At 32.4% G+C, this 17,548-nt stretch overlaps 1 protein-coding gene and 2 long non-coding RNA genes across 3 annotated transcripts in view; 1 reads left to right on the top strand and 2 right to left on the bottom strand.

Annotated features, from left to right (window-relative positions):
• Nucleotides 1–17,548, top strand: part of LOC123316425 (dynein axonemal heavy chain 3) — a 2,043,583-nt gene that overhangs the window by 1,915,439 nt on the left and 110,596 nt on the right. The window lies entirely within an intron of this gene.
• LOC123316439 lies at nucleotides 9,999–10,399 on the bottom strand. Its single transcript, XR_006538076.1, has 2 exons — nucleotides 10,158–10,399; nucleotides 9,999–10,078 (listed from the first exon to the last, which is right to left on the bottom strand). It is a non-coding gene; the product is annotated as an uncharacterized LOC123316439 (long non-coding RNA).
• On the bottom strand, nucleotides 13,666–16,436 carry LOC123316437. Its single transcript, XR_006538074.1, has 4 exons — nucleotides 16,017–16,436; nucleotides 15,828–15,896; nucleotides 15,690–15,755; nucleotides 13,666–13,875 (listed from the first exon to the last, which is right to left on the bottom strand). It is a non-coding gene; the product is annotated as an uncharacterized LOC123316437 (long non-coding RNA).

The raw sequence follows: 17,548 nt of genomic DNA, 5'->3' as shown, positions 1-17,548 counted from the left end.
TTTGTTTGTAGAAGTTATTTTCGTATTGAAAATAACTGTTGTTCATGATGAATTGAATAGTTTCTATAAATTTTTCTTTGGGTATTTTTGTGAACTGTGATATTTTTTCCCAATTTTTTTCAATTGCCTGCTTCGTCAAGTCGATGGGAATGTTTGTATAAAGTGACTTCACATCCAATGAGTATAATCGGTGGTTATTTTGTATTTTGATGTTTTTTAGTGACTCTTTTAGATGAAATGAGTTTTTTATATAGTAAGGATTAGTGTTTGTTACCTTTGAAAGGATGTTAGCCATATATTTTGACAACTTATACAATGGTGATTGTATGAATGAGACTATTGGCCTCAGTGGTATGTTCTCCTTGTGGACTTTTGGTAATCCATACATTTTTGATATTTTACTGTTGTGGACAATCATAGTTTTCGCTTCTTGTGCTGTGATGTATTTCTCTTGTAACCAATCTTTGACTATTTTGTTGTTCTCCTTTTCCATTGTCACAGTCATATCTCGTTTCATACCTTTGTAGGTTGTTTTGTCATCTAAGAGTTCTTGCATTTTTTTGTTATATTCATCCTTGGTTATTATTACTACTTTATTGCCTTTGTCTGCTCTGATAACCTGTAAATCGTTGTTGTTTTTCAAAAATGTTTTTGTTTTCATGAAGTTTGATTTGACAATATTTTTCTTTTGTGATCTACCCTTCAATTGTTTTTTGTTGTGTGCAATTTTTAGATTGTGATGTCTTTTTAAATTATATTTACACTGAAGAAGGCGGATGCGCCGAAACGTTTGTAAACATTAAAGAAAATTTCAACTTCAACCTAGATACCCAATGAATAAGTCCTTTACATGTCATAAAGAACTAGGTAAAAATGAATTCAAGTATGACAATGCAGGGGGAAGGAAGCATTTTCCAAGATCATGACGTAGCTGCACAGCTCAATAACAAGAACACACAAAAGATAATAGACAAGCTTGCTAAAGCAAAAACCAGAAGAATATTCCTGCTTAAGTGCAAACAGTATAGATTATGCCCAACATTTTTAAAGCTGAAAACAGATCATATTGTATACGATTGCGGATATCTCACTGACAAATATGAGAAACTAAAAAACAACTTCATCTTCCGGACGATGAACTTGTTGATAACAGACACGACCAAAATAATAAATAGGTTAGAGGGTAAAATCCACACAATACTCAACGAATTCGAAAACATCAAGGGAAAAAATTCGAGAAACATCCTAGAAAGACATGTGAACCATAAATTGAAGTATACAATAGACCAACATAAAACCATTCATGACAGAAAAATCCAGAAAATGATAAATTCGCAGAAAAGTTGTAAACAGATAAATAAAGAAACAACGAGAATAGAAAACTTAACACAGACAACACTTCCTGAATTCGTGACAGAAACACTCAACTTGGGCCCCAAATATGCTATATAGGTAGACAGAGAGAGAGAAATTCCAGTTTTCGATATAATTGCACAAATAGAAAGTTCAATCGAAGAATTGCCTAGGGAAGATCAAGACCACATCCGAACAAACATAACACAAACTCTCAATACATACAAAAAACAATTGAAGGGTAGATCACAAAAGAAAAATATTGTCAAATCAAACTTCATGAAAACAAAAACATTTTTGAAAAACAACAACGATTTACAGGTTATCAGAGCAGACAAAGGCAATAAAGTAGTAATAATAACCAAGGATGAATATAACAAAAAAATGCAAGAACTCTTAGATGACAAAACAACCTACAAAGGTATGAAACGAGATATGACTGTGACAATGGAAAAGGAGAACAACAAAATAGTCAAAGATTGGTTACAAGAGAAATACATCACAGCACAAGAAGCAAAAACTATGATTGTCCACAACAGTAAAATATCAAAAATGTATGGATTACCAAAAGTCCACAAGGAGAACATACCACTGAGGCCAATAGTCTCATTCATACAATCACCATTGTATAAGTTGTCAAAATATATGGCTAACATCCTTTCAAAGGTAACAAACACTAATCCTTACTATATAAAAAACTCATTTCATCTAAAAGAGTCACTAAAAAACATCAAAATACAAAATAACCACCGATTATACTCATTGGATGTGAAGTCACTTTATACAAACATTCCCATCGACTTGACGAAGCAGGCAATTGAAAAAAATTGGGAAAAATATCACAGTTCACAAAAATACCCAAAGAAAAATTTATAGAAACTATTCAATTCATCATGAACAACAGTTATTTTCAATACGAAAATAACTTCTACAAACAAATCAAAGGAGTTGCCATGGGTAACCCTGTGTCTAGCCCTGTAGCCCAGTTAGTCATGGAATTAATTGAAGAAAAAATCATGGAACAATATGGAACAACATTCTACAAAAGATATGTGGATGATGGTATAATTATCACAACACCAGACGAAATTAATAAGATCCTACACCATTTCAATAATATCCATGAATCATTAGAATTCACACTGGAGGAGGAAAGTAACAACAGCATAAACTTTCTGGATATGACAATTGTGAGAGGAAATGGAGAGCTTTTGACACAGTGGTACAGAAAGGAACAAAATTCCATTCACATCTTGGACTTCAATTCTAATCACCACCAATCCCAGAAAAAGAGTACAGCAATAGGATATATTGACAGAGCGCTAAAGCTGACATCACCAGTACTGCGAGAAAGGACATTAACAGATGTGAAGGAACTATTGTTCACCAACAACTACCCTAAGATTATGGTTCAGAAACTTATAAAACAAAGAACACACAGACTATACAATACGCAAGAAAAAGAAAAATCCACAACTGACAACACTAAACGGATACCCCTACCATTCATACAGGGTCTGTCACAGAAAATTAACAACATCATGAAACCTTTTAAGAGAGAACTAGTTCACAAACCGCAAAATCAAATAGGCCAGATTTTCAGTAAGATTAAAGCTTCAACACCAAAAATGAAAAAGTCACAGGTGATATACAGTGTGCCATGCCGAGATTGTGACAAACAATACATAGGTCAGACTTCACAAAGACTTCAAGACCGATTAAACGCACATAAATACACAAAAAACGCGAGCACAGCACTGAATAAGCATAAGAAAACACAAAAACACGACTTTAATTACGAGGACACCAAAATTTTAGCAATCGAACCTCAACAAAATAAAAGAGAAATTTTGGAAATGATTCATGTTCAAATGGCAGACGAGAACACAGTGAATGACAGATTAGACACTAAAAATCTGAGCCGTATTTATATGCCATTGTTGAAACGATCACCAAATTGAAGAATAAGAACTGACAATCAATGAAGAACGGACTGAATTCTAGATCTATGACATAAAGATGACAGCACCCACTTGACAACATCCAAACAACAAGGAAAACAAATTGTGAGATATTTCGCAATCATTTTTACTTATTTGATTAATGTGTGCAATTTTTAGATTGTGATGTCTTTTTAAATTATATTTACACTGAAGAAGGCGGATGCGCCGAAACGTTTGTAAACATTAAAGAAAATTTCAACTTCAACCTAGATACCCAATGAATAAGTCCTTTACATGTCATAAAGATCTAGGTAAAAATGAATTCAAGTATGACAATGCAGGGGGAAGGAAGCATTTTCCAAGATCATGACGTAGCTGCACAGCTCAATAACAAGAACACACAAAAGTTAATAGACAAGCTTGCTAAAGCAAAAACCAGAAGAATATTCCCGCTTAAGTGCAAACGGTATAGATTATGCCCAACATTTTTAAAGCTGAAAACAGATCATATTGTATACGATTGCGGATATCTCACTGACAAATATGAGAAACTAAAAAACAACTTCATCTTCCGGACGATAAACTTGTTGATAACAGACACGACCAAAATAATAAATAGGTTAGAGGGTAAAATCCACACAATACTCAACGAATTCGAAAACATCAAGGGAAAAAATTCGAGAAACATCCTAGAAAGACATGTGAACCATAAATTGAAGTATACAATAGACCAACATAAAACCATTCATGACAGAAAAATCCAGAAAATGATAAATTCGCAGAAAAGTTGTAAACAGATAAATAAAGAAACAACGAGAATAGTAAACTTAACACAGACAACACTACCTGAATTCGTGACAGAAACACTCAACTTGGGCCCCAAATATGCTATAGAGGTAGACAGAGAGAGAGAAATTCCAGTTTTCGATATAATTGCACAAATAGAAAGTTCAATCGAAGAATTGCCTAGGGAAGATCAAGACCACATCCGAACAAACATAACACAAACTCTCAATACATACAAAAAACAATTGAAGGGTAGATCACAAAAGAAAAATATTGTCAAATCAAACTTCATGAAAACAAAAACATTTTTGAAAAACAACAACGATTTACAGGTTATCAGAGCAGACAAAGGCAATAAAGTAGTAATAATAACCAAGGATGAATATAACAAAAAAATGCAAGAACTCTTAGATGACAAAACAACCTACAAAGGTATGAAACGAGATATGACTGTGACAATGGAAAAGGAGAACAACAAAATAGTCAAAGATTGGTTACAAGAGAAATACATCACAGCACAAGAAGCAAAAACTATGATTGTCCACAACAGTAAAATATCAAAAATGTATGGATTACCGAAAGTCCACAAGGAGAACATACCACTGAGGCCAATAGTCTCATTCATACAATCACCATTGTATAAGTTGTCAAAATATATGGCTAACATCCTTTCAAAGGTAACAAACACTAATCCTTACTATATAAAAAACTCATTTCATCTAAAAGAGTCACTAAAAAACATCAAAATACAAAATAACCACCGATTATACTCATTGGATGTGAAGTCACTTTATACAAACATTCCCATCGACTTGACGAAGCAGGCTATTGAAAAAAATTGGGAAAAAATATCACAGTTCACAAAAATACCCAAAGAAAAATTTATAGAAACTATTCAATTCATCATGAACAACAGTTATTTTCAATACGAAAATAACTTCTACAAACAAATCAAAGGAGTTGCCATGGGTAACCCTGTGTCTAGCCCTGTAGCCCAGTTAGTCATGGAATTAATTGAAGAAAAAATCATGGAACAATATGGAACAACATTCTACAAAAGATATGTGGATGATGGTATAATTATCTCAACACCAGACGAAATTACTAAGATCCTACACCATTTCAATAATATCCATGAATCATTAGAATTCACACTGGAGGAGGAAAGTAACAACAGCATAAACTTTCTGGATATGACAATTGTGAGAGGAAATGGAGAGCTTTTGACACAGTGGTACAGAAAGGAACAAAATTCCATTCACATCTTGGACTTCAATTCTAATCACCACCAATCCCAGAAAAAGAGTACAGCAATAGGATATATTGACAGAGCGCTAAAGCTGACATCACCAGTTCTGCGAGAAAGGACATTAACAGATGTGAAGGAACTATTGTTCACCAACAACTACCCTAAGATTATGGTTCAGAAACTTATAAAACAAAGAACACACAGACTATACAATACGCAAGAAAAAGAAAAATCCACAACTGACAACACTAAACGGATACCCCTACCATTCATCCAGGGTCTGTCACAGAAAATTAACAACATCATGAAACCTTTTAAGAGAGAACTAGTTCACAAACCGCAAAATCAAATAGGCCAGATTTTCAGTAAGATTAAAGCTTCAACACCAAAAATGAAAAAAGTCACAGGTGATATACAGTGTGCCATGCCGAGATTGTGACAAACAATACATAGGTCAGACTTCACAAAGACTTCAAGACCGATTAAACGCACATAAATACACAAAAAACGCGAGCACAGCACTGAATAAGCATAAGAAAACACAAAAACACGACTTTAATTACGAGGACACCAAAATTTCAGCAATCGAACCTCAACAAAATAAAAGAGAAATTTTGGAAATGATTCATGTTCAAATGGCAGACGAGAACACAGTGAATGACAGATTAGACACTAAAAATCTGAGCCGTATTTATATGCCATTGTTGAAACGATCACCAAATTGAAGAATAAGAACTGACAATCAATGAACCCAGCGAGCACAAAAACATCTCAGAGATGTTAAAAGTAAGAGATTTCGAGACATTGAACATCCACTGCGATGTTCTGTTTATACATGAATAGAACTTTCATAGAACAGCCAATGTCCGCCGCAGGTGGCTATTATATGGATGTCCCTGGGATGTCACAAAAAGAACTACTCAGAAGTTTTTTTGATAGCCTTTTAATGTACACAATAGAACATTTCTAAAGCGCTTTGCGCACACGAAATCGCTGTTTGTAAGACTTTATATGAAATTCTTTCGTGAGGCCTTTTTTCTTTCATTTGAATGTTTGAGGATACCACATTCTATTCTAAATGAACTACAAAGTTTTTAAATGAAATACAGAATACTATATAAGAATAAAAATATTTTAATGATACTTCAACAGGTACAAAAGTAAAAGAAATCACATATCACATAAAAAATTGAACAACAAAAAACAATTGATAAATATTATACTACAGAAAGGGAGAATAAACAAAAAAATATATCACATTCAATAAAACAAACATAAATAACCAAAAAAAATATCACATTTAACATAAAAAAAACAGAAATAATAGAAAACAAACTGATTATAATATTAGATGTACCGAAAGGGAAAATCAAAAAAAATTTATGAAAAATTTATTTTCCCTTCATTTTATCGTCCCTGCTCCTCTGCCTAATATGCCTAAACCAATCTTTGGCATAGAGTTCGAATACTTTCCTAGTGATTTGGAATTTTTTATGGACCACATCTACAAAATAATAACAATTCAAACAATTAATTCACAAAATATATGAAGGTTAAGATGATTTTTTCCAATTAAACTAACAGAGAAAATAGCTGCATGAAAGGATCTGGAAGATTTGAGTTGTATATAGCTCCTGACCAGGTTGATTTGCGAAACGATTTTATTTATTTAATTATTTGTACTGGTATTTAAAGATGGAACAATTTAAAGGAGTTTTCAAAAACAAGAACTTTTCTGGGACAATTTGAATTATTTTGTGATTCACAAGTGATGAATGATTATTATCATCGTCGGAAGAGTAATCTTACAAAATATTCTGGAAATTATCAACGGCAGAGATAGATTATCGAAATATGTTGAAATCCTCGATGATATGGCTTTAAACTTTATAAAGTTATTTCTTGAATAATTATAATAACCTTCCATATACCATTCGATTATTCCAACCAAAATACAATGATCTCTTATACCTAGTCCCAAATACACAAATAATATTAACCACGCAGCGTGGATTCTTTTGAGGTTATATGTATGTTTCTGGACATTATACTATACATTTAATTCAAGTAATACTTACTTATTAATTGTATTTGGTTACTATGAAGAGATCGATCCTAAATTCACAATCAAAACCAACACAGAAGTAGTTAATATTATACAAATCACCAATCAACTTTCAACTCCGAACAGTCCACAGTCCAAACTACGAAGAAAGTGGAAATGGCGGCAAAATGAAATAGGTGAATTGTATATTGTTTATTTGGAATAAACCTCCCAAGGCGAACTGTGCGACGCCAAGAGAAGATATCCACACGTTTACATTATTTTCAACACGACAGTACCTCTCAGTAGGTAGACGAAGAAATGCCACAGATGGCACAGATCAGAACAAATAAAGATTTCCAATAGCCTTCGGAGACCTCTTTGGGAAGTGCATATTACGTTTCAAAGAAACATCCTCATGCCAACATTCTCGAAACATCCGAAACATCCCAAAACATCCCAGGGATGTTTGTGCTCGCTGGGAAGAACGGACTGAATTCTAGATCTATGACATAAAGATGACAGCACCCACTTGACAACATCCAAACAACAAGGAAAACAAATTGTGAGATATTTCGCAATCATTTTTACTTATTTGATTAATGTGTGCAATTTTTAGATTGTGATGTCTTTTTAAATTATATTTACACTGAAGAAGGCGGATGCGCCGAAACGTTTGTAAACATTAAAGAAAATTTCAACTTCAACTTAGATACCCAATGAATAAGTCCTTTACATATATATATATATATATATATATATATATATATATATATATATATATATATATATATATATATATATATATATATATATATATATATATATATATATAATCACTGTAGTTATAAGCCTTCTAATAATATATATATATATATATATATATATATATGTGTGTGTGTGTGTGTGTGTGTTATGAAAGAATAACAGTATGTGATATTCAGGGTTTAATATTATTCAAAATACAATAGTAATCGGCGACGTTTCGTGCAGTACCCTTTTTTTAGCCTGTAAAAAACTATATACACAATGTAAAAACAGCAAGAACAAACAAACAATTTATAAGTAATATAAAATTCTAAAAACTTTGTTGGATAGAGATCTAATTCTTTTATTACCTTCGAAATAATTTATTTTAAATTATTTCCCAACTTATTTGTTGGATGTCATTGGGGTTATGATTTTGAATGATTCTGGAGTTGTCACGTCAATAATGATTTCTTCTTCTTCTTTGTTTTCGTTTTCATTCGAAATCGTAACCCCAATGACATCCAACAAATAAGTTGGGAAATAACTTAAAATAAATTATTTCGAAGGTAATAAAAGAATTAGATCTCTATCCAACAAAGTTTTTTTGATGTAACATTTTTCAGTTTTGGTTGGAAAATTCTCTCTGAGCGGAAAAGTTCGAAAAAAAAATCGAAAATAGAGCTCCGCTGAAACAAGAATAACTCGAGGTTTTTGAATGGAAAATTTTCATTTTTGGGATTTTTCAAGATGTAAGATTGATGTATCCACTTTGAAAATCGAAATCGCGATTCATGATACAGGGGATGAAAAAATCGCTTTCAAAGTTAGGGATGACAAAATCGTGAAAAATCAATTTTTTCAAATTAGAACCCCATTTTTTTATGGCAGATATTGAATCTACGTTAAAAAATAATGTGAGTGTATGCATCACACCCTTGCCCTAAAATGGATATTTTCTGAGTTATTCACAAAAAACTGTTTTTCGTCTTGAATTTTCAGCTATTTCTTTTCCCTTCACGCCAAGAAGATGAAATTTTCAGGAACTGTTATTTGAACCATGCTTAGATTTTTCACCCCTTCTTGAAACCGACTTCAAGTTACTATTAGGAGAACCATGGCAAACTCTCGCAGTTATAACTAGAGAAGATGCTCAAAGTTTTGACCGTTAATTTCTAGACATTTATTTATACGTCTCAGGAATGCTTCGTGCGTTGCTCTTCTAATTCCATCGGGAGGAAGAGATCTGCAAAAGTGTTTAATAACCAAATTGAGTTTCAAAATTATGAATCTAAAAATCTAAACAAACCTGAACGTATTTCTGACTCGTTCTATGCTCTCTGCTTCTATCTTGTCCGCTTGCAGAATTCATACTTTATCAGGGTATATAGAGAGACACAATGCGAATTCCTTACTTCCATCTAAGAGAAGTTTATGGCATAGACAAATAACCAAAGCTCTCATTTGTACCTCCAAAGACCAAAGCAGTTTTTGAGAATGATAAAGCTCGCATATATTTCAATTAGGATTTTTCAACAAGTTGGCATATGCCAAGTTGTTGAATTTTTCAGCAACTTTGAAAGGGTGTATATACACGCAACGATCAATGTTCGAACAGGGAGCTTCATACCCGGGGCATAAAGTTTGAATGGTAAATCTGATTGAAGAATTTTTAGATCTGAGAAATAATAACGTTACTGAATTGGATATTATTCTGGCCTGCAGAACTCTGGCAGAATGAAGAACTATCTCAAGAACGTGGGGACAACACCTGGTTCTGTCACTAGGGCAAGAATATATATATATATATATATATATATATATATATATATATATATATATATATATAGTGAGGGGGGGAATAAGGGATCTCGACCAATATGAAAGTTGTTTATTTAATTCTCTTTATTCATTCGCCAAGCTTTCGGTATCTAATTTGCACCTTCCTCAGGGTTCCTACAAGAAATATACTCTCAAATAGACTTCTTTATAATATAACATGGTCACAATTATTTTTGACTCTGATTTTACTCACTGAATTTTGAGAAAGTTCATTCATGTATTGTAAAATCCTGTTTGTATGTTCTCTTTTCTCTACTAAGTACAATTTGTTCGAAAGTAATCATTAAACAATATACAAATTTAAACTCAAAGTACACACTCAACATTCTTTGGGAAAACGGAAAATCATGTCTAAAAGTGAACGACAGACGACAAATGTCAAAAAGTCAGGGGTGTCCAGAAAGTTCTGTTCTTCTTCTTTCTTCTACTGGGCTATTGTACAATGGTTACTTCTTCAGAGACAAAAGATATGTATAGATATTACTGAGATTTGAAGTATCAGTTTTCTTATTGATTGGATTGGGTTGGTCTCTTATATGTATCATTTCAAGCACTGTTCTCTTTTTATAATTTCTCTCGCTATCTAAAATTTCCACATCTTCTAGATTTATCTTGTGATCTTTCTCATTTGCATGTATCGACAACGCACATCTCCGGTTGTTTAGTCTAATATCACTTCTGTGTAGTGTAATTCTATTTTTTATCAATTGGGATGTTTGTCCTACATATGTATTGTCGCAGTCCATGCATTTAATCTGGTATATCACATTTGTTCTCAAGTTTTTTGGTATAGGGTATTTAAGTCTGGAGTAGAGGTTGGCTACTGTTTTTTGGTTTTTTGTGATTACTCTGATGTTATATCTGTTGTTAAAGCATTTTTTTATCTTTGTTGTTAGTGTCCTAATGTTTGGTATTGAGCAGTATCTAATGGTTTCTCTTTCGTGATCTTCTTGTTCACTTATCGAATTCTCTGTTATGTTTTCCGTCATTTGATTTTCACTGGAAAACAATAGTTTTTTTATAATGTGTGGTGGGTAAGAATTTTCTAGTAGTATGTTCTGTAACTTTTTTATGCTTTTCGACACGAAGTCTGGGTGGCAAATTTTTTTATTTCTCCTTATTTTTTCTTTTATGAAATTTATTTTGATCTGGGTAGTATGATCAGATAGATAGTGGATACATCTGTCAGATGAGATCGACTTTGTATACCAGTCCAACTTTATAATGTCACCACACCTGTACACTCTCGTATCTAAAAATGGTATGGACTGTTTTTCATCTTCTTCTTCCATGGTGAATTGTATGTGTTCATTGAAACCGTTGAATATTGTGAGGACATTTTCTTTTTCTGTATTGGGTATAGCTGTTATCACATCATCTACGAATTTTTTAAGGAATGGTGGTTTGAAAATTAGTTTTGGTATGCATTTTCTTATCAAATAATCCATAACATAAAGGGACAGTATTGGACTTAGTTTTGATCCCATGCTGCAACCCAACGTTTGTATAAAATATCTACCCTCTATATATATATATACAGCGGTACATATGAGGACCGTTTCGGAGATCGCGCGGTACATATGGGGACCTTCGGTACTTATTGGACCGGTCCCCATATGTTTTTAGATGCAGCGGTACTTATTGGGACCGGTCCCCATAAGTTTTCGTTAGTCTATCGGTACATATGAGGACCGTTTCAAAAATAGATACAACGGTAATTATTGGGACCAGTGTATATAAATTTGAATGTTCCATTTCATTATGAATTCCTCTATTATATAATTGTGGATAGCTCATTGATTTGGTCGACTGATAAGTTGTATTTTATACCTACATAGTCTTACAAAAAGTGTGAAAATATGGTAAAAATGCAAAACTGAAATGAAACTCATTCTTATAAGTTGAGGAGCAATTGAAAATAATTCTAATTTACCATGTTGCAACGAATTCAATTCAATTCACATGAGAATATAGGAAAACTTATACAACATATAAGAAAAATACTCAAATTTATTGAAAAAATTATATGAATGAAAATTCAGGAGTTGGTGAAATAATTTTCAATATATATATATAAAATACATACCTATTAATACGAAACACGTTGGAATAATAACGTATATAGAGAAAAAATGAAAACATAATTTGATATCATACATATACAGGGTGTCCGGGGAATAACTGTACATACTCTTACCAGAGATAGAGTTAGACTAGCTGGTTACGGATTGACTATAAAAAATTAATTTCTGGATTTCCCTAGAAAGCTACAGGGTGATTTTCCAACTTCATGGAAATACTTAGATCATCATAAAATCCAAACTTATTGACGGATATTATTGAAACTTGGGAGATTATTGACACATGCTAAAGTCAAGTCAGAAAGATATCAATTATTTCATTATTCCAGGGCCGGACTCATTAATATTCATTTAAAGTGTTCAGGGCGAAAAAAAAACTTTGTATTTCAAATTACAAATAATTGATTCGTTTTTCAGGAAGAAGCTAAATTATGCTTCAATTCTCGGTATCACTCATAGTTGTCACATCAAGAATTATTTTTTTATGAATTTTTGAATTTGGATAAAGTTCGAAAATTTGAATTTTTCACCATGAAGAGAACTGAAAATCTCATGTTTGAATATAAAATGCGAATGTATTAGTAGAAAATTTACAAAAAAGTTCAGAGCTTTAATAAGCACTTCAATAACGAAACAATAACAAATGAAAAAAACTAAAATACAGTAAAGAGTACCTAATAAAAATGAAAATAGGAACGAATAAATTGCTGAGATATTTCAAAACTGGTTCGAAATGGAAACCATCAGCTTGTATACATTTCTCTTGCCGAATTTTCAAATTGGATACAGCCTTTCGAATCATATCGCCATTATTTCTTAAAATATCGCAACAGTTGATTATTCTGTTCATCAGCTGTTCTCTTCACTGGAAGAAGTGTAACTTTGGTCTATATCATTGTTGTCGAACACCCAGTATACATAAGAATAATTTTGAAATATGCTTCTGCATACCCTATACACATCACCAATTTTCATACCTTCATTTACTCCCTCAAAGTGAAATCCGCGTCTGGGGTGGCCACCCAGTATATCAACAAATTATTATAGTCTTCTTCACCTTCAGTGACTTCTTTAACAAAATTTATTATTCATTTTCGACCTGCACAAGATGACTATGTCCTGTTCGGGTAAATAAATTGCAATTTTCGAACTTTATCCAAATTAAAAAATTCATAAAAAAATAATTGTTGATGTGACAACTCTGAACGGTACCAAAAATTGAAGCATAAATTAGCTTCTTTCTAAAAAGCTAATCAATTATTTGTAATTCGCAATACAAAGTGTTTTTTTTTACCCTGAATACTTTAAATGGAGATTAATGATTCCGGCCCTGGAATAATGGAATAATTGATATCTTTCTGATTGAACCTTAGCATGTGTCAAGAACCTCCTAAGTTTCAATAATATCCTTCAATAAGTTTGGATTTTGTGATGGTCTAAGTATTTCCATGAAGTTGGAAAATCACCCTGTAGCTTTTTAGGTAAATCCAGAAATTAATTTTTTATAGTCAATCCGTAATCAGCTAGTCCAACTCTATCTCTGGTATGAGTATGTACAGTTACTCCCCGGACACCCTGTATAGTCAAAATATTGGATATCCCATTATTTAATCTCCTCTCTTGATTTTTTCAGCTTTTCATTTTTGACCCAGGTTTTAATAGTGGCTACACTTCTTTGAAATACACCTGGATTTGTATTCATGACCTCGTGCATTTTTTGGAATGATGGCAATGTATTATTCATAATGTATTCTTTGAAGCCTTCTGAAGCTATTCGTTTCTCTTCTTCAGACCAACGCATTGTACGGCATTTGACATTAGGGGACGGAGCTGTAAAATATTATTTTCATGAATTTAAACAAAATACCAGTTATATTCATACATTATTGTTTTTGAGATATGCAGTCGAATAAGCTAAAAAAATGAGGTCATTTTAATCGTATGTGAGTTTCTAAGTCTGAATAATATTGTCCGGAATAAATAGTTTTAATCTATAAAAATGAATGTGCCATTCATGTCGTCTTTTTTCGAGAAACTAATAATGCCATCAACTGCATTCCTTCATCTTCTTTTGTTTTAGAGTTATAGGCCAAAATTGAAATTTGGGCGATTTCAACTTTGGTAATTATCTCCGTTCCTGTTTGTACTAGGATGTTGAAATGAAAACATTATACAGACACTTTTTCATAGCAATCCAGTGGCGTACTATGATTTTTTCCGAAAGGTATATTTGCCTAGCTATAACATCAAGTTGTGTTTTTTCTTATGGAAACAGTCGTTTAAAATGATCTAGAAAGAATCGCCGTTTCTTTCCCGTTTCAGGAATATATCATACATCAAACATCGCCCTCAGATTCGTTCAGATATTATGAAAAATATAGTTTGTATGTGAATTTTAAATGATTGAGTAGGCTGAATCGCAGAATAATATGTCTCTAGGCATGGTTTAATTATTATTTTACGATTGAATACTTGATTCAATCCTCCATGGTTTGATCTCTATCTATAATTCAGCCTACATAATACTCTTTATTTTAAATTTAACATAGATACAAATTTTTTTCATAATATCTAAACGAATATTTCCTCGAACGTGGCTTTTGAAAGAACCAAACACAGCGAACTTATCTGGCAACTGTTTGAAATACCTAACATTCGGTTGATTACGTTCTCGTAATTTTCGAATATTTCCGTAATGCCGCCAGTAATGACTAAATGTTTTAAACCGAGATCAAACCATGGAGGATTGAATCTAGTATTCAAACGGAAAGTAATAACTGGACCATGCGTAGAGACATATTATTCTGTGATTCAGCCTACTTAATACTCAATCATTTAAAATTCACATACTATATTTTTCATGATATCTGAACGAATCTGAGGGCGATGTATGATATATTTCTGAAACGAAAAAAAAATAGCGATTCTTTCTGGTTCACTGTGAACGACTGTTTCCATAAGATACAACACAACTATATTATAGCTCAGCAAATATACCTGTTGGAAAAAATCAAAGAACGCCACTGGATTGCTATCAAAAAAGTGTCTGTATGATGTTTTCATTTCAACATCCTAGCACAAACAGGAACGGAGATAATGATCAATGTTAAAATCGACCAAATTTAAATTTTGGCCTATAACTCTAAAACAAAAGAAGATAGAGGAATGCAGTCGATGGCATTATTAGTTTCTCGAAAAAAGTCGTAATGAATGGCACATTCATCTTCTTCTATTTCGTTGGGTAAAAAAGTTGTAGTTCAGGTATCACCAATTTTGCCCACCCCGTACACAAAAACATACTATTTTTTTCCGTCGGGTGTACCGTTCCGATAAAAATGTATTGGAAAACAAAAGAAGATGGAGGAATGCAGTTGATGGCATTATTAGTTTCTCGAAAAAAGACGACATGAATGGCACATTCATTTTCCTCTATCTCGTTGGGTAAAAAAGTTATAGTTCTGGTATCACCAATATTCAATATTTTCTGCAAATGAAAAAAAAATTATGTCTGCTATATCTATATCATCGGTGAGCGGTAAAAAATAAATTTTTCAATATATTCGGTTGAAAGATTCTTGATTTTTGTTGCATTACTGCAATTGCATCTTTTCAAAATCAATGATGGATTAATATTCAATTCCTACCTTCAAATACAATGGCTGTCCCGGGATTCCTGATTGAATTTTCATCATTGAAGATTTCCAAATCGTCTTTTGTAAATAATAACTAATTTTATATAAACATCAAGATACAAACATAGGATATGAGTTTTTCATAATTACCTTGTCTTTGATTGGATTTTTCATCATATTTGCTTGAAATGACTGTGATTTCACTATTCACAGTCGTTTCTGAAAAATGAAAAAATATTCAATTTCATTTTATTTATACAACAACGAAAAAAGAAATCATTCATCTCGATGATTAAGAAGAAAAATCGGTTTATTGTTTGATTTCAGCAGTAAACCTACTTGATGTAGATTCAGATGAATTTTTTTCTTCAGCCTCTAACTTCTGCTTCAGAGTTAACAGCTCCTTCCTATTATCTGAAATTATCTCAAGTATAATCAAGAATTAAAAATTATGAAAATTATATACTCACTGCTTTCCGCAATTAGTTCCGCCTCAAAACGGCCACAGCTTTTATAAGGAGCACTCACATTTTTCTTCCCAACCAATTTTTTCACTTATTTCTGTTAACAAATGTGATAAACACCATCTGAAAACAGCACTAAGGCGAACATGATGATTATCTCTATTTGTCGTTGCAAGAATATTTAACCGTCACCGAAAAAATACTAGAACTGTACTGTCGCAGGCGTAAAAACTCTTCAAATACTTTTTCAAAAATATCAAACAGCTCGAGGACCATCCCTCCCCCTCCTACTGAATTTGGCTGTAAGTAGTACCTAAATGGCGAACACGTTTTTTTTTGCATTCCATATTTCAAAACATCATAAAAATTATATACCATAAACAACCCATAAGTAAGATCCTTGTGAACAGAAAGGCGTTGCATAATTTGACAAACCGAATTTTAAATATTTTTCGAAAACTGTAATTTTGGAGAAATAAATTTCAAGAAAATTCAGATGAATTAAATTTTTAAGACTCATTTCTCAAATGCTTTCAATGAATCAATTACTCCATTCGTTTGTTCTATATGGAATTCCTCGAGGAATTCTCAAAGAATATACATGTGTTCCGGTCTTAAGTAGAAATAAAAATTTAATTATATCGGATGAAATATCGAAATCAAAATTATTTTCTATATTAAGTTGTCGAAATTACAAATATTTTTTCGTCTTATCCATGAATTGTATCCACATTTTGTCGAAAATCTGTATATCTGTAGCATTTTAATCATTATGGTTCCTGCCTCATCAATGTGCCTTTATTCTCTATAGGAATTCAATGGAATATCACAGATTTTATATTGCTCGCACATCTATGGGTACCCTAGATCAATGGTTTTTGGTGATTATGGCTACGAACGAATGCAAAGAATGCCTAATGAGAAGGCAGTAATTTCCCTACAGATAAATGAATTTTGCCTCAAATGGCTTTGAAGTCATATATCATAACATATGATGATCCTAATTCGTAATGAAAATTGATATGCAGTATCACATATTGTATTTACAAAGTTGCTAAGGAAAATTTTCTGCACTTTTCAACTCATTTTCAGTTCACAATAGAAGTACAGGGTGTCCCAAATTCGAGGTTAACTGGAGAGCATCTCAAGAACTGTAAGGCCTAGAGAAAAAATCTCCAAGTATACCCGATCTCTTTCATCGAGATAATTAGATATCAGAAAGCAGATCATAGATATATTGATTCGTTCTCGAGGTACAAGGCGTTTCTGGAAAATATATCTCACCGTTTCAAATATTTCGCCATATTTTGGTTTTTGTTGGAGATATTCGAAAAACTCCAATACGTTTTTTTCAGTAACTTTTATTTTTCGTAACGGATCCTTAAAATTTCAAAGATATAGAGGAGA

This window comes from Coccinella septempunctata, chromosome 7 (genome assembly GCF_907165205.1).
Source record: "Coccinella septempunctata chromosome 7, icCocSept1.1, whole genome shotgun sequence".
In the NCBI taxonomy this organism is placed as follows: domain Eukaryota; kingdom Metazoa; phylum Arthropoda; class Insecta; order Coleoptera; family Coccinellidae; genus Coccinella; species Coccinella septempunctata.
The sequence above is the reverse complement of the archived record's forward strand: the minus strand, read 5'-3'. Positions and strand labels throughout refer to the sequence as shown.